We start from the raw sequence: 19453 nt of genomic DNA on the forward strand, positions 1-19453 counted from the left end.
TTCTCTCTCTCTCTCTTTCTCTAACCTCGTCTTAGGCTCTCTTTCTCTCTCTCTCTCTCTCTCTGAGCCACCACGCCCACCACTCCACCGTCGATGTCGGCGTCCACCGCCGCCGCTCTGTCCCACCGTCGGACCACCAGAGGATGACGCCATCTAATTCCACGATCCCAACCCCTCTGGGCATCGCCGGTTTTGTTCGTCAGATGTCCGGGAAGCTCCGAAGCTACACGCCGGAATCGGGTCTGGGCTTCACTTGCAGGTCTCGGACGACGTCAAAACTGTGGTTTATTGGGGGGTAATAGACAGATTATTGCCCCCCACTAATTTCTTAACTGTGGTTAATTAATCACTGAAATTAGAGTTTTGATAAGTCTTATGTTGTTTTGAGTTTATTAAAGTACAATAATCTGTCAATGATAGTTAAGTGAAGGGTTCTGACTTCGTATGAAGACATTATTTGGGGGCAGTAATGTGTCTACTGCCCCCCACTAAACCATTAAAACTTGCACCAGTTTCAAGGATTCACAATGTATTGCACTTTATCACAAACAAAACCAAAATGATCATTTTATAATCAACAAGAGATGATTACTGTCTCCTAAGAAAGACATTATTGGGTGGCACTAATGTGTCTACTGCCCCCCAATAGACCATCAAACATTACACCGCTTCTTTTGTTTCACAGATTATAGAAGTTATTCACACTCAAAACAACAGATAATGTCTAAAAACACACATTATGAGGGTCAATATTCTGTCTACTGCCCCCCAGTAGACTGACACAAACCACACAATTTTTTTCATTTATCAACTACTGCAATTTAACACTACATTTACTTTAGAATAGCAGTTTTCAGTCCGTCAATAAATAAAGCAGTCATCATTGGCCCCCAATACAAAGTCTACTGGGGGCACTAATGTTACAACTTTTATGGTTATGACTGCACAATAGCAGATAACAGTTTTCAGTCTCAGATAGCAGTTTTCAGTCCGTCGTCGATTCCTTCAGAAGGTCAAACCCGACCTCGCCGAGCTTCTCAGCGACGAGGACCGTCTGCTTGGCGTCGAGCCTGGCAGCGGAGAGCACGACGACGAGTTTCGGCACGGCGATGGCGAGAGCAGGCGTCGTGGGCGACTTGCTGGAGGGATGGAGGGAGGGAGAGAGAAATCCGATGTCGTCTAGAGAGAGAGAGATCGGCAAGGGGGGAGGAGAGAGAAATCAGTGAGGGGGGAGAGGGCAAAAAAGTCCCAAAAATAAATAAAAAGAAGAAAAAAAGAATTAATTGGGTAAAGGGGAAATAATCCCTTAGAGTGTTTTGGGTAAACGGGGTTAAAAAACAATTAGTAAAGCAAGTGGGCAAATTTTAAGCTAAAATTGGGTAAATGAGCATTTTCCTTTTTTTTTTATATGGGTCCAGGGCAGAAATGAAATAAATCTAAGAGCTGCAGAAATTGGAGAAGACAATGTTCTAGCTATTGCTATAATTTTACATGGTAGGCTCAATTGTTTAATGTTTGATTCAGGATAATTCGCTAAATGTGCATTGTGAAATTCAATGATCAAGTAGCTTCCACTGCAAGGATTGAACTACAATCTGGATCAAATTTGAGTGATATTGGTGGGAGTTCAGGTTGGGAATGATACACATGCAGAACCTGAGAAACATAATAAAATCTGGATCAAATTTTTTTATTACAAAATCTTTTTTTTTGCATCATTCTTAGATCAAAAGATTATATTTAGAATACATACTTATTCTTTTACATGTTTGATGAAGCTCATCTTTGTATTCCATGTTCAATGGGTAATCTGAGTGTTAAAAAAGAAAATTTCCAATATGATCAGAATTAGTTTACATTTAATAAAATTTCATAGCTGTTTTGATCTTTTTTTAAGTACATTTCTATATAAGTACATTTGGTTCCCTCCTTCCTGCAATACTTGATGTTGTGATAGAATGTCTTGGTAGAATGTTCTGAAAACTGCAATAATTTAAACTCAATAATTTTAGGGATAGCAAACTGTCTCTTAAATTGTTAGCAACAACAAATCCCACAGCAAAGCGCGGGTACCATTGCTAGTAAACACTAAAAAGTAGTGAATAGTGAGTGACCCAACGGGTGAACGTGCTCTTATGGTTAGCTTAAGTAGTGAAGGTAGACAACCGAATTAGAATTAGCTGCCTTAAGAATTCGATCATCTCAATATAACCAAAAAGAAGATTGATGAAGAAGTTTGAAAGAAACGTATTTTAAAGAAGAGTGAGAAGAAGGTTGGTGAAGTTTCATAGAAAAGATTACATTGTAGGATAAAAAATAAAAATAAAAACTCTTTTTCTTGAAGAAATGGATGATTAACATTAGATGAGAAGCCAAATGATGTATCTAGTTGTGTGATGCGTTAAAGTAATGCGAAATCTGAATTGCTTGTAAATATAATCAACATTATTGTTTCTAATCTTCATATATTTGGTGTGTGTATATATAGGCCCTTTCACTAAGGAATCTCTTTTTTTAGTCTTTTCTAAGGATAGAGCATTAGACCAACTTTTCGATCTCATTTTGGTATCTCAACCGTTTAATATTTAAGTTCAAATATATTGATCATTTCTGTAAATTTTCAGCCAATCGGTGTGAATAGTAAACCGACCTTTCATATATTAGTAATGTCATGATTTGAAGTGTGGTATGTAACTAGAAAAAGCGTCCGCGCGTTGCCGCAGGTTTTATTATCAATCGATCTATTTGTAGTAATGTACTCTAGTTGTATTTACATTGTGAGGTGTGATGAGTAATGTGCTCATACAGATAAATAATAATTTGATTCACTCACTCTTAAAAACAATTAGAATTGTTTGAAATGAAAAAGTTTAGAAGATGAAGAAAAGGATAGGATCTTTTAATCTTATACAATTCAATTAATAAAGCATGGCAGTTTCTTGACATTACAAAAGATCTAATACAAATTGAGAAATATACTTGTACCTTCAATCTGATCTTGACCGTCTTCCACCTTCCATTCCATAACCCAACTGCAGATTAAGATTTGTACAATGTAATGTGTTAGCAACTGATTTGAATTACAAATAAAAAGTTCCATATTTTTACTTAAAGAGATTAACCAAGAAACGATAATGCTGATCTTTACTTGCTTGATCTTTGTTCTACCATTTGATGAATTTGGCTTTCTATAAACCTGTTAATCTATGGAAGTTTAATACAAAGTTTAATAGTTTTGTAATAAGAATTCACAGTAATCTAAAGACAATATATCTACACAAGATATTTACCTCACATGCATTTGCAACCAAATGAACTTGTAACTTTCTACCCGGTGATTTCAACTTTAGTCATCGTCTTTCCTCATCTGTGCACAAAAGTTTTTGTGGCGGGAATCAATGACCTGAAGTCCATCTGTTATAAATTTTATCTTTCAGTATAGAAGCTTGACAATATATTCTCATTAGATGGCAATGTTTTGCAGTCAAGATGAACCTTTTGTTTTCCCCAAACTACTTCCAAAACTGCCTTCTTTGTTCTGGTTGACATCTCCATCGAACCAAATCTACGTCATGCAAAGACTTGGTCACTGATGGGGTTACCATATTTTCTATCTCCAGTTTGGACAGCTTTGAGCCTACAATTGTTATATCACCTGAGTAATTCAAATCATCAATGACTCTTTTAACTTTTATTTCAGAATTGTCCCTTTGTATTTGTATATGGAATATGATAAGATGAGATTAATGAGAGAACTACGAAATACCTGCTCCAACTGTTAAAACAACAATATTTGGATGAGGGTTCTTGTATATCTAATATATCAGCTTCTGTACCATGTCACCCTGTAGAGCCACCAAACGATACATTCAACTGAACAGTTGCCAAATTAATCAGAACACAGATAAACAAAGCTGAATAAGCACACTTGAGAAAGCCATGAACAATCAACACATCTCTAAATACTCAGCATTTCAGCTAAATGAAAAGCATACGTCTCCAAACTCTAGAAGCTCACTATCAAATAGCAACTCACCCAAAATCCTAATTCCCTTGAACAACAAAAAAGTTCCTTCTTTTGAGCACAAACAAACTGACCCTCTTCCGTCTTGCTCCCCACAAAATCACAGTTCAAGGCATCGATTTCAATAGCAACTGAAATAAATAGTGCGAAAAAGACATTATCAAATCAAAATCTTATGGAATGGTACAAAATTCAAGTAGCTTTTTGTTTGTTTAGAACGAAACAAATGAATACATCAACTAACACAACAAAAAGGGAGTGTATTAGCAAATTTGCAACTATTACCGTCTCAAGCTGCTTCGTTGGATATAATTCAGTGTCAATTCCTACTGTATTGCAGTTCATATACATAATTTTGATGCACAACATAACCAATGTATTGTTTCTTTTACTTTGAAAAGCAGAAACCACATCTCTCTGCATGTGGTCCTAATCTGTAGGAGCACCTCAATATCGAAAAAGCTGTTTCTTTTACTTTGAAAAGCAGAAACCACATCTCCCTGCATGTGGTCCTAATCCGTAGGAGCACCACAATATCGAAAAAGCTGTCATTATTGCTCTTGTGATGCTGTTCAACATCAATGATTTTTGATACTGAAATTAAGATCGAATTATTGAAGCATAAAAGTGGATTAAATTCTCAATTAGCAATCAAGACACCTTATGGAATAAAGAAAACTCATAACTGAAGTGAACCCTTTGTAACCAGTAAGCAATGGGTATTAACCAGTAATCAAAAATCCAAGTACCACCTTGTTCATTACCATCTTTTGCAGGAGCCCAGGTGGGTTGAGTTGCAGTCGTCATGTCTGTTGAAGAAGCAAATGCGAACAAACCTGAAAAAGTGGAGCCCAGTTTATGCTAAATGCAGAATTTGAAGAAACAGGGAGTGCACAGTTTATGCAACTAAAATTTGAAGGTTATTCTTAATTCCCCACTTTTACAGAATCATCATAATTAATGTATGGTGGTGGATTCTAGCTGATCTGGCTATCCCATAAATCGTTTGAGAAGCTAGGTCCTTGTATATACACCACTCCAACGACAATTTTTCCTTAACACTAGATTTCCACTTTATTTGTGATTAAACCCAGCTATGAATTGAATTCAAACCAAGAATACAGAGCCTGCCAAGCAATGAGATTCTAAAAAGTTTGGAATTGTACAGTTCAGAACCAAACAGAATTTTGAAAAAAGTAGGATTTTTTTTCCCCTTCAAAAAGGGCAGGTTACAGTAGCTTTCGATCAAATAAAATCAGTGCAGGTTACAGTAGCTTTCACAATAAATCAAACCAGAACCCCAAAGGGCAGTAAGAGTTTCATTTCTAATTTAGATCGCTAAATTCAGTGCAACAAACACAATACAAAAAGGTGAGAATGAAGGTAAGTTTAATTGTATTGTGTTTGTCACACCAAAGGCATAAATGATTTGAGTTTCACAGTGTCAACTATAGCTTAATAAACATGTAATATCCCTGTGATGCATCGAAATCTTAAGAGCACTGTGAAGATTTTATGCACACTCGAAAGTGTTTCTTGTAATTCCGTTGCTTACAATTTAGACAGATGCATTTGTTTGCTCCACATATTCAATTCCTTAATCAGAGTATGTAGTCTTTTTTATATGTAGTACTTCTTTCTTTTACTTATTTTCACAACATCAGCATTAATTTTTTAAAGTCATGAATTAAATGACTGTGTAAGAGCCTTACCTTTGAGAGATTTGAATGATCTTTCAGATCCCAGTAGTGTCAATGCATTAGGTTGGTCTACTCGAAAAACCTCACCCAATGCAAGTCATATTGTAAATACTGAATACAGATTCTATAAAAAAAAATAATAATAAGAAATTCAAAGATAACAACTGTTATTGAACAACAGGTAAGGCTGGATTAAATTTGAACTATTGAACAATATATAACTGGTCTACATAACAGGAACATAACAAACCAAGCTAGAAAGAAAACTACCTGTATTTAAAGTATTTAACCCAGTAGCATTCACCATCAAGCCATCCTTCTCCATAGAATTGCTTTCTGCTCATGCTAGTAGCTGTGCGCTTCTCAATGTCACTGCCATTACATAGCTCATCCTGCAAACATTGGTCATTTCAAAATCATTCTTTCTTTATTTAATTAGCAGATTGGAGAGTGATTATGAAATTGAGACAGTTCCAGCTGTGTCCATGTTCCTAAAAATTTTAAATTATTTGTTCTCCCACCCAAACCAACTCAACTTGAAGAGGTTTAATGGTGATCCTCACCCACATCGATAAAAAATAGGAAACAGGTGCAGAACTACTTGTGGCCTTCCCTGATGAGGTTTTACTTCACAATGAACAATATTTTAAACGTAAAAAAATACTCGACATAACATAGAATTCGAGGTTGGAAATTCTGAGTCTGGTAGAATGCCCTAAACTTAATTTTCATCTTGCTAAGTGTAATATAAATCAATTAGACTGAAGTATTTTCCTTAGTGGGATTGTCCACAGTACATTAATTTCTTATTATTTTTTTTGGAATTGTCTACAGTACATTAATGTACCGATACATCAAGTAGACTAGCTCAGTACATGGGTAGACATGCATGGAGTTAGTCTACCCTTGTACTGAGTTAGTCTACATCTGTATTGAACCTAGTCTACTTGATGTATCGATACATTAATGTACTGAAGTATTTTCCTTAGTTTTGAGTCAAATATTTATAATCTTCTAATTCTCAGTTAACTGTTCATCGGCTTACTGGCTCAAGCCGAGCTGGTACTGGAAATGACGATTTTACCCTTCCTTTGTTGGCCTAATTACGGTGTTCTGTTTGACTTGGGTATAAAAGCTATTGAACTGGTTGAGGTCTGCGCATCTGTTCTCAACATGCGATGGGTTCTGCATGTCGTCATTCTGTTCGATTTAGCACTTATTTGTTGGGTTTCTGTGAAGGATTGTTGGGTATGTGTCTGATTTGGTCTTTTTTGTGACAGATTTCTGGGTGTGTGACTGATTTGGGCGAGGAGAAGGAAGGCGATTCTGGAGGAAACGGGAGAGGAATTGAATGATTGTATTAAGCCATTAGATTTGATTCTGCATGAAGGAATCCAAAACAAACTAGACCAATGCACGCGTAATCGAGCTCATTTGGTTTTTTCTCCGTCAACATCGCTACAATGAAGCTTCTGTTTCGACGAAAAGCTTCTGAATTTTGAAATTTTCAGCTGTTCAAAAGGTATATTCACTCTACCCGGCCTATATTTTTATTCGACTATATCAGATTGGGTACTTGATGAATCTGCATGTTGATCTTTGCTAGCGATCACAGTGCCCATGATTGTTTTCCACCTCTATAACTATGTCTGTTACATTTTCAGTTTAGAAAAAAATTGAAAAAGGTATATTCACTCTACTCTAATCATATTTTAACTGGACTGTATAAAATTGGCTGCTGATGAGTCTGCATGTTGGTCTTTGCTAGAAATCACACTACCCACAATTGTTTTCTATCTCTATGACCAGCTCTGGTTGATTTTAATTTGAAAAGAATAAGGAACCCGGGCGAATAGCGATTCAATAGTGTCTGATTATGTTTTGGGATTGGGTCGGTACATTTTGAAATGCATAGGGTGCCTTGGAGGTGAATTGTGTTCTCCATGTCAAGTGTGATTGTATGTTGGATTTTATGTTTGAGATTCAACTAACATTGTCAGTATTGTCCTCTTAGGGAGTTAAAGTTGAGGGTGGTCTACGATTTCATCTTGAAGGGTTTTTGCTTATTATATTTAAATTTTTCTTTCTGGGATTCAACCCTTGATAAGCATTGAGAATTTTAGCTACTGGGTTCTTCTCTGTTTTTGTGTTCCTGGTTGGATATTGTTATTAGAAGAGTGTAGGAGGATATGGAGTGGTTTGAGAGTGGGAATATTATCCAGGAGGCTGCCTGTTCTGTTACTCAGGATCCCTACCAATTTGGAGTTAATTCTTCAGGTTCGATTCTTTTAGCTTTATGGGTGTTCTTATTTTTTGTTTTCACGATTTGATGTGATGTGTTTTGCTGTTGTTGTGTGTTATTTGGATATTGGGTGTGTTTTGTGGCTGATAGAACAGAGTAGAGTGAAATTTTGAAGCTTGAATTGGGCATTGAAGAATTTAATGCTTTATTGCTTGGAACTAAATGGAACAGTGTGGAGAGTTGGATGTCTAGAGTGAAGGTTTTTAATTTTCCTGGGTGTTGGGATCATTTTTGATGGTGTTGTTTACGTGTAGATGTCAACTGTTTGTTGCTTCAGTATAAATACATTAGTCTTTATTGAGAACAGCATAATGCACATGATGACGTCGTCCTCATGGTATTTTCTGCATATGTATACTTGAGTAGAAATGGGCAGGTTGCAAGCACTTGAAGGATAGACCAGGTCGAGAACATAAAGAACCCAACAGTGAGTAATAGGCCACCTTTTACCCAATTTTTTCCTACTGTAGTGGATGGAATAATTGGACCCATAAAGAGAACTACTACCAATGCACCTGATATTGATACTAAAGTGCCCATGACTTTGGCTTGAGTGCTGCTGCTTTTGAAACTTAGCCTTTCCATATTGAATTGTAGGCAGCCAAATGAAAAAAAAAAAAAAAAAAACTCATATGTACTAATTAGTCAGAGATGAGACATGAAGAAAATAAGTGAAAACCTTTAACTGTTAGTTATTTTTTACAGTGAGTTTTAGAGTTTAAAGTTTCTTTTCAGATTTTGTTGTTCGCCCAGTGCAGAGAAGGAGAAGAGACGAAATAAGTAAGAGAGAGAGAGAGAGAGCTCTTACTCAAAACAAAACAGTTGTGTTGGTTTGTAAGTGAAACTATAGTACTCTGCGTGAAATTGTGTATATGTGTGTGACTTGATCAATTTGAGATTCTTAATGGCAGGTCCCTGTATGTATTTTGGTTTGAAATAACATAACTATTCACTTCTGCTTCCTTCTAATTGGTTTGAGATAACATGTCTAATCACTTCTACTTCCTTTAAATTGGTATGAGATAATGCAGTCAGTGATTTAGCTGGTATTCCTTGAGCTGCAACTTTTGAATTGCCATAAACATTTATTGGAGGAATTGGTTTGGGTTTATTTTGGGGTGTTATTTAATGAAAGCCAATTTAGAACCCAGCCTTATGACAGATTTAGATTGACTATTTTTGTATCTTGCATTATTTACTATACAACTAAGTTTAGACAATTAAGTGTTCTGGATTTTGATCAAATACGACTAAATGGATCAAATATATTTAAATTTTGATATATTTAAAATTTTGATATATCAAATATATTTTGATATATTTAAATGGATCAAATACAACAATTAAGTATCTTGCAGAACCCCCAACAATTTGTTTTCTTTGTCTTTTCAATATAACAGTATGTGTTCTTTAACGGAGAGTACATATAACATTTAGTTACTAATATTCAGAATTGAGAAACTTTGTCTTTTAGTACTGCCAATTCAAAACTGAATGTAGTAACAGCAATATGCAGACTATTTAAAACTATTGACTATGAGCATATTTATAAACTTGCCAGATGTTTATGATAAAATTCTTTTCTTTGATGAATTTAATCCATGAAGCATGGATACGGCAAAATTCTGACTATGGTGTATCGTATCCGTATCGGAAACGGATACGAATGCGATACGCACCCATCGCACTGGGTGCGTATCTAAGACCCTCAAAACGTATCATTGACAATGTAGCATCGGTTGACTTTGTTGATACGTCTTGGATACGGTTTGACCTGATGTTGGATACGCACAACTCTTCTATCAGTTCTCTCTTCGCGTCTCTGACTCTGTTCGTTGCTTATTCGCGACTTCGCAGCTCGATCGGTTGATTCAGTTCTCTCTTTGCGTCTCTGACTCTGTACGTTGCTTCTTCGCGGCGTCTTTCTCTGTGGGTTGCTTCTTCACGACGGGGATGGATATGATCTGATTGGAAAGCTTGAAGGTTGAAGCGGTGTGGCCGTGTGGGTTGTTTGTTGAATGCTTGAAGCCTTGAAGGCCGTTCTGGGCTATTAATCTATTATGTACAGATTGAAAAAATCATCTTATATCAATTATAGATTTATAGTGAGTGGGGTTGGAATCAAATGTATGTCCATTGTCAGGTTGAAAGAATCAACTAATTATATCAATTATAGTGAGTGGGGTTGAGTGGGGTTGGAATCAATTACGGGTTGCCAGCAATTATCCTTATATGTCCAAATTGACACCTATGGCAGATCGGTAGCAACCATCTATTTTTATTTTAAATTGTTATATAAATTGGTTATTGTTAAATATATTTATTAACACCATATATAATTATATATATATTAAATATTATTTTAAAAAACGTTTCGTACCCTGTTATTTTGAAAAAAAACGTATCCGCGTGTCGTGTCGTATCGCACCCCGCACCACGTACCCGTGTCAGTGCATCATAGAATTTAATACATAATGTGACAATCATTTACTTTTCTAAGGTGTTAGCCTATTTTGAAACAACGTTATAATGCATATTAGGCCTGGGCATTTTAGCCCGAAAGCCCGGAAACCCGAATCGGACCGATCCGGACCGCCAGGTCCGGGCCGGGCTTTGAAATAAAAAATACACAAAAACGCTAGGCCCGGACCATTTAGAAATTTATGGGCCGGTCCCGGGCCCTGTAATCCAAGTATTCTAAAGCCCGAAAAGCCCGATCCATTATTCATTTATTCCCTATTTCCCCGATTCCTTCCAGTTTTTTCATTTCCCAACACCACCCCCCACCCCCCGAGCCTTTTCTCTTCTCCAACCTCTATTCTTCTAATAAGAACCCTAATTCCTTAATTCCAGATTTCCCAATTTGAAGAGAATGAAGAACCCAGCCTTCTAAAGCCCCATCCTAAATTCCCAATTCTAAACCCCTTCATTCTAAACCCTAGGTTGACTCAGAACCCAAAATGGAAGTCGAAGCTCCAACATTTTGAGAAGTTTGATTGTCCAATTACAGAAGTTTTGGATGGGAAGAAGGTTGAAGTCAGCCATTCCAGCAAAGCCCGATGTTAATATTGTGATTGTTGGACTGAATTTGGAATTCTTATGGACTGGTTGCAAGCTTTTATTGAAGTGGTTTTTACTTTTTTCCTTTTCTGATATTGTAGGGAACTAAGGATGAAGTTGGGGAATTGGGATACTGCCTCAACCCAGAAGGTTAGAATCATAAAGAAATCCTTCAAAAAATCTTGTCGGCAAGAAAGCTCTAGATGATGTTGATTTGGTACACCAATAATCACCCCAAGGATACCGACTCCTTCAATTTTACTGCAATTAGCTATTTCATTTCCTTGCTTTCTTCATTTCATTTGGTTTGGATGTTATATATTTTCTTCAGTTTGAAGCTTTCTTTGTTGCTTTGTATGATGGGTTAAGCATTGCTCTAAGCAGAATGTCAAAATCAGAAAGAAATCCTTCAGAAAATGAATGTCAGCATAGAAGCATAATTGAATGTTTGGGACCGAAATAAACCGCAGGACCGGCCCATTCTTTTTGGTCCGGGCCTTTCCGGTCCCTGAAGTTGGAAAATAAAATTTGGGCCCGACCCGAATATTTCGGGCTCGGTCCCGGGCCTTGATAAATGCATGTCGGGCTGGGACCATGCCCAGGCCTAATGCATATACACTTATTATATGTCTTAAAGTGTTCCCTATCAGGTAATCACTATTATATACCAAATGAGTTCATTGCTGTTTTCTTTTTTGTATTTAGTTTATACATAACTAACTGATAAATTTACTGTTTGTATTATCAGCTATACATGAACCATTGAATCAACTTTTGTCACCAGAGGTAGGTGATCAACTTGGTAATTCTCTTGCTTCTTCAATTCATATGTGAACTGTTTAGTAATACGTTTTATCAAAAAGTAAAACGGAAGTAAGAAACTGGCTACAGAAATGTAACAGTAAAGAGTTATATGATTAATTTGATAATTTTGTTGCAGTTTTGTTCGCTTTTTACAGATTTTACGCAAAAAAGTGTATGTATCATTGCAGTGCCACTGTTCCTTGGTCTGCTGTTTATCATTGTCTCCATCTTTTATTCTTATTCAGGTATGAACCTTGAATTTTTGTTAGGTTAGCCAATGGTTTCATTTGATTTCATTGTATTGTGTTGTTTTTCTACATTGAGTTTATGGCATCTACAACTATGGTAACTGTTGTTATAAAGTTTCAATTGTTCCTGTTTTATTTTACAGATTTTGGGAACAGTGTGCTGTCGGATAGTTTAATTTTCTGCAATTCAGGTATATATTTGACTTAATGTGTTTCATGTACACAAAAGACATTAAGTATTGATCCTAATATTTGAACAGTTAATTACCTTAGTTTTAGTTTTCCACGCATTGATGTTTCAATAGCCTTGGTAAAAGAATTGATATGAACTGCAATATTTGTTTGTCGGTTTCTTTAGATGAGTAAAAGTAGTGTAGTTTTTTTTTTTTCCATAATCTAAAATGTATGGTGTGACTTTTTGTGTAAATACAAATGGAGGAAGCAGTTTTTTGGACAACCTCCACAGCTAATCATCACTAGGCTAACAACTTCTCAGCAACTAATGTCACTTTTGGTAGACATCGACATCTCTTTTTGGTACCCAAATGAAGCAACGATTGTAACTAGGTTAGCCTAGGACTATATTTTTGATAAGCTGTTTTAACAGCAGTTGTAATATATATTTGAACATTACCCGAACATCTATATTAATGGTAATGTTAGTCAAACAAGATCTATGTTAGTTTCGAACTAAATTCTCTATCCTTTAAGACTTGCACATTTTCTTCCAAAATAAATTTTCTATCCTTCAAGACTTGCACATTTTCTTCAAAACCCGCAGCAACGCGTGGGCACGAATGCTAGTTCTAACTAAAAGATGATATCACAGACGGTTGATGATTAGTTTCAAGTTGGATCCTATGGTTTAAAAGTTGATCGAGTTGATAAGTTGTAAAATCAATTCAGAATTAGGTATTGAGAACCTACCAATGCTCTTGTTTTCAATTGGTGTCGTCTTGAGTTCCTTACACCTTCATCAAAGTAGATGGCCTCCATGTCATATCTGTGATGTACATAAAATAAAGTCAAAAATAGAGACAATAGAAGTCCATAAACCACTGACAATAAGAGTTGCTAATGCACAGGAACAAAAAAAACAATTAACCACATATTACTCAGAGAAATAGGTGTCTGATCGATTCTCTAGCAGTACTTTAGGGTTTCTACTTTACTTTAGGGTTTCTACTTAAAAATTTCTGAGTCTTCGGGGTGTAAAGAAGAAAGAAAAAAAGTATGTTTTTGGCGAATAACATTTATTTAGATTAATAAGTAAAATGATATATCCAGTAGTAAGAACAATAATGATGACACGCAAGATTTGATATAATCGAAACTGATGAGTTCCCTGCGAGGAACTCTCATCATTAAACAGTAAAATTATATGGATGGAGAATATTATTCCAGTTAGTCAGGACAATACATTGCATGCAGAACTGAAAATGCTCTTTGTACGCTGACAAAGTGTAGTACATGCATGATAACCCACTACTTGGAACCTAGCTCCGAGAGGGTTCTGAATTGTTTCAACCAAGTTATATTCTTAAGTGGTTATAATATGCTCTCATCAAGCTAAGAATGGTTTTTTCAATTCCTACTTATGAACAAAACTGAGTTTATCGGGGACTATAGCACTGCTACTTCCAATGACAACCAATCCTACATCATGCTCATTCAAGTTTTGACCAATAAATTTTTCACAACTATACCATAAATAGAAGCATCTCTCAATGGAGAGAAATGGATACATACCTCATTAGATGTCAAATGATTGAATTTCTCATTAGCAATCTCTTCACACCGAACAGTAGCAGAACTCTAGAGCTGAAATGATATGAAGTGAAAGGTTTAAGAATAGTCATGCCAAAAAAGAAATGGGATAAGAGTATGAAATAACCCCATTTTAGCTTTTTTGATTCTTGAATCATTGCCAACTATGTTTTAATAATCAAACACCAATGTTTTTTGCAAAAAGATGTTTTGGAAACAAACTGTTTCTCGTTAGGTGATGTAGTTATGTCTAGTCGACTTCTGTACTAAAACTATGGGATTATCTGTATAACCATGTCGAATTCCAATTCCATAAAACAGACTCTGACACCAAAGGTGAAAGAAATTCAAAACCAAACCTTCTTTCTTTGATTCCAGTCCAAACCTCTGCCTCTAAGAGTACCAAAAAATCTGGCATTCCCAGCTTCTTGAATACATGCAACCTCCAAGCACCAACTACACAGAAAACAAACGATCAGATTTTCAATGCCTAAAGACAGATAAAGAAAAGTAAACACTGACAACACAATAATCAATGAAGACATAAAAGTCCCACAACATCTGAGAAAAATAAAACAAACAAACAGACCTCAAAACAATAAGGAGAAAGGAAGGCTTTGCAAAACTAAGTCTGTTCAAATGTGAAAACCATTTTACATAGCAGATTCTTTTGCATAGAACCTACAAAATAAAAACAAAACAAAAAAACTATGACCACTGGAGCACCAAAAGAAAGAAAGAAAAAAAAAAAAAAACCAAAAAACTGAAAGCCAAAGTTCTGAAATTACCCAGAATCAAAACCTCAAATGTGATCACACTCAAACAAACCACCCAAGAACACATAAAAAAATAACCATATCAATCATGAATACGAAATAATTCGATATTTCTATGCCATAATTGTAAAGGGCAAAACCATGTAGTACCAGCATTCACTAAATCTATCTAAATTCTAAATAAATGACTACTGAGATTCATGTACATCTTCCCATGATCTATAGACAGTACATACAGATATTCAATTATGTTTGATTGTGTTAAAGAGGCATAGATTCGTATCTAAGCAGTGGGATTAGAATTTGCTTGATGTTTGTTCTTCATATAATAATTCACTAATATATAGAGGTACAAATCTTGGTGTGATATATGAGAAATCCACACAGAACGGTTTTGCCTTTAGTGTTTGCATATATTTTCGATTACACTAAAAAACTTCTGTAGCACCAATTCAAAAAAAAAAAAAGGCTTCTTCGTCAATGAAATAGACCCACACACCATGAACTGCAACACGTACATCCCAATGTCTGTATCTCCAAATTTAGACAACATATACATATGGGTCTAACCTCCCAATTTTCTCCAAGATCTGAACCAATCAAGTGGTTTGGTGCCACTCCCACTTATTTTTCACAATCAGGATTTCAGGACCATATAGGTAAAATTATACATTAGGTATAGTAAACCCGTTGATTGTTAAATTAAAACTCAGAATGGACTACACCCAATACTCAGCAAAAACTGGTAAACTACACCCAATACTCTAATAGCTAGTATTGAAATCTGATTCTCTTTGAAGCTGGTTAATTGCTTATGGGTTTCCAATTTTAAGTAGCTAGAAAAGAGAAGTATATAATCCCATTTCATATTTGTGCAAAAATTAACAATGTACAAACTTTTAGACGAATACATGAAGCTCAGATCTTTTCCAAAGAGGAAAAATTAAGAGGCAAAAGCTCTGGAGTACTGCTACTTCCCAGATGCACCTCCCCTAATCTCTGTAAAAATTTAATCTTCACTCTACCCTTTTCTATTGAAAAAAAAATGTGCATCTTCTTTCTCTGCTTCTCACACAGAGATGTCTCTCTCTCAGTTGCTCATGTTTAACTCTTCGGAAACACTCACAAAAAAGAATTAAGCCAATATCATTTTCACACTCAACATAGAAGAGCAAACAGGATATAACAAAACAAAAATTGATAAAAAAATTTAAGTTACCATCACTAAAGTTCAAATGCTATCCACAGCTTCTGCTACTATTTTCTTTGGTTTTCAAGAACAGAGGAACTTTACTACTTCAAACCGAGAAAAAGAATACCACAAATGAAAAATAAGTAACAAAACCTGGCTTGGAAATTCTAATATCAGTGGCATGGCTCTAGATTGTAGGATCTCTGACGTCATTTCATGTTTCTAATATCAGTGGCACACTTAAATCATACCACTAAAATATTACAATCAACCTCATGATATGCATGTCCGGTATCCCTTGTCAGTATGAACATTAGTTTTTGATTAGTTTAATGATTGCATTCATACTTTCAACAACCACTCATTCAAAGTATTTCATTTAGCTGTCATCTTCAAGATTAACCAAGAGTCTATATGCTCACCTCTATCTGGAAGTAGAATCCAAATCTAAGAAGAGCATGTAAAAATAATAGGAAAAAAATTTAAACTGCAGTCCACAACATTCCGACCTTGTTCTATTCTTTTCCTCTTACCTTTTTCAAATAATCAGAGATGGAACTTAAAATATTCATTCAAAATGATTAAATACTAGAAAACAAATTCATTCCAACTCACAAAGATAAATTTAATCACTTTAAGCCAGACTCAAACAGCAGATTAAGAAAGAAGAAGAATTGTATGTATAGCAATCAATCACAATAAACTTCAAATTACCTCTTCTCCTTGCACACCCCCTTCCAACAGGATCACTAAACTTCAAATTCCACCGAGCAACCCAAAACAAACCCAAACTCAGATCCCTCTTCTTCTTCTCTCTAATCCACCCAAACTCCAACAATACCTCTCCCTTCACGGTCTCTCTCTATCTCTATGCCTTTTCTCAAACAAATCCAGATCGATCACTTCTTTTTTTCCTTTCACAGTCTCTCTCTCTCTCTCCACACCAAAACAAATAGAATATCTCAGAAGCAGCAATCGGCAAAAGAGCATCTTTCAATAGAAGGGCAAAGCCGCCATTTCACTGTTTACTGAACAGTGCTATTGACTAGTTGAATGAACAGTCACTCGGCTTTAGATGTGTGTACTAGAAAAGTTGTCCGCGGTTTGCTGCGAGTTTAAATTCGAGTTTAAATTCAATGCATACTGAAGTAGCAAATATAATTCACGAAATATCGGTTTATTTTCATGCTAAATATGTAATGTAACTGAAGCTGTTATTATTTTACAGATTGCAAAAACTGGTATTCTAACCAGTCTTGTGCATTTACAAATTTCAAAATAGTCAGAAATTACAAATTTGGTACTAAATACCTAGCTTTTTGAATTTTGACTGCTTGCATTATAATACACACTCATTGCAGCCCCTACACTTTTCATTAAGCTAATATGAGCCTATCGATAAATTAAAAGCCTGCTTGCATTATCAGATATATTCATGTAATGACTCTAATACATTAAAACAAAAAAAAATTCACTTTATAATGCCATATTTCTATATTCTATAAGCCTAGATCATCATTCCGTTGACTTAATGTGATAAATCAACATTTATCTGCTAAAGAGTTTTTGAATACAAAATGTCCAAAGTTTCTAATAATATAAACCCAATAGTGGTATGAAGCTGGTTGTGAAAAAGCCATCAGAGAATCGTAAAAGCAGGCAACTCTTTTCAACACTTGAATTTAGGTAATAGTGTCAGTCATTCAAAAACCAAAAGCTTCATAGATGATAATAAGGGTAAAAAAAAATTGGAAGTACTTAAGTCCTAATACCTCAAAATTACACCAAAACCAAAATTCATATCATTCTTATACATCTCAGATAATTTTCATAATGAAGCCTCTGATAGAATTAAACCTCCTTTGATGCCAAAACCATGACCTCTGACGCTCATACTTGATCTACCTAAATATATGCCTTTTCCTGAAACATAAATACTAAATGCTCATAGTATAGTATACCCTAGCCAACTCTCTTGTTTGTTTCAATAGGCATATCTCAGGATACAGGGTGAGTCAAACATTACTCATTGCGAGCTTCATAATCGGGCAAAACCCAGATCAAAAAGTCTATACACAATTGTATTTAAGTTACAGTTTGGACTCCTATACTTAACAACCATACCCAAAATCTTCAGAAATTCAGATCAGAAATAGGAAATACTTAATGTTAATATTATTTTTTTGCTCCATTTTTTTGCAATTTTTCATCCTAGGTGTTCTTAGTGTTTTTTTTTTCTTCCACCAAAATAGATAGATATGTGAAGTACCTACATATATACATATACATATATATATATATATATACCAATCTTTCTTATCATATGGAGCTAGTTAATTTGAACATTGATTATGAATGTGTGCAAATTTATATAACAGATCAATGAGGAGCCTGAAAGAAACATTTCTACCTGGCTGAATAAGCAGCTGACAACTTTGATTTGATAGATTCGTGAAACTGAGCATCTCAGATGGGCTTAGTCTGTGTGGTCCATTACGTGCTGGCCGGCCAAAGAGAACTCTGCATTGACCAAAGAAATGGCAAGACACAAAAAGACAACCAGAAAAAGATGTGTAGACAATAAGGAAAATGGAATAACCAAGTTTAGATCATGATTCATTTAGATATGGGACTACGGGAGAATACATTTTCCGGACTTAAGATTTCAGTGCAAACTGTATTCTAAGTGAATCAATATAATGTAGTGGCTGGGAGTATTAATTTCCATTCATGAGCTTCATGGAATATTTCCTCCAAAAAAATAATTAATAATTTCATATCTGTCCACATTAGGAAAATGCAGTGCATGCCAAAAAAAAAAAAAACAATTAATAACTTCCTCCAAAAAAATAATTAATAATTTCATATCTGTCCACATAAGGAAAATCCTTCTGGCCCTATCTATGGACGTGAATTTCTTATGGAACCATTTCTTATTGACAGCGCATATCTGAAAACTTGCCACCATTTACCATCTAAGGTAAAGCTTGAGGCAATTTCAATTGCATTTTCACCTAATATCATCGACCTCCATCTTTTTACACCTAATTTTTTTTATTATTAAGTTTCTACACTCTAGATTGTCTAATTGCTATTTTTTTTCTTCGTGAACTATGTTGATCAAGTTCTTGTCTCAGTCAAAATAACTTCACGTTTGATGTTCAAAGTTCAAATACATCACTTATTGCTTTCATATCTGCAGAAGTTAAATTCAGTACTGCGCTTCTATTTTATATGTGCACTTTGAATGGCATAATCTGCAGAACACTGTCATTTAGGTTTACATTGCTGCACTTTCAGGCAAGATTATCTTTACTCATTTTTCCTACAGGCAAGATTATCTTAAATGTATTGAATAGAACATATACTTTACATGTAACTGTATCACATGAACACACATATAATCACAATGCAAAACTGAGGAAATCAAAGCTATAAAATTTAGACATCACATCAGAACCTTATTTGCTTGCAGAATTGAAATGTAATGCATATGCAACATTTTCTACCGTCAGCCCTTTCTTGGTGTTGATGACAGTTATAAATCAGGAAAGGAGTACTTATTAAATAACAGCACAAA

At 35.2% G+C, this 19453-nt stretch overlaps 1 long non-coding RNA gene across 1 annotated transcript; it reads right to left on the minus strand.

Moving 5' to 3' along the window:
* Positions 1-2803: 2803 nt before the first annotated feature.
* Positions 2804-5729, minus strand: LOC112166414. The gene is made up of 6 exons (XR_002923241.2): positions 4310-5729; positions 4037-4155; positions 3767-3845; positions 3496-3655; positions 3291-3414; positions 2804-3032 (listed from the first exon to the last, which is right to left on the minus strand). It is a non-coding gene; the product is annotated as an uncharacterized LOC112166414 (long non-coding RNA).
* Between the last annotated feature and the right edge of the window lie 13724 nt (positions 5730-19453).

Source organism: Rosa chinensis, chromosome 5 (assembly GCF_002994745.2).
Source record: "Rosa chinensis cultivar Old Blush chromosome 5, RchiOBHm-V2, whole genome shotgun sequence".
In the NCBI taxonomy this organism is placed as follows: domain Eukaryota; kingdom Viridiplantae; phylum Streptophyta; class Magnoliopsida; order Rosales; family Rosaceae; genus Rosa; species Rosa chinensis.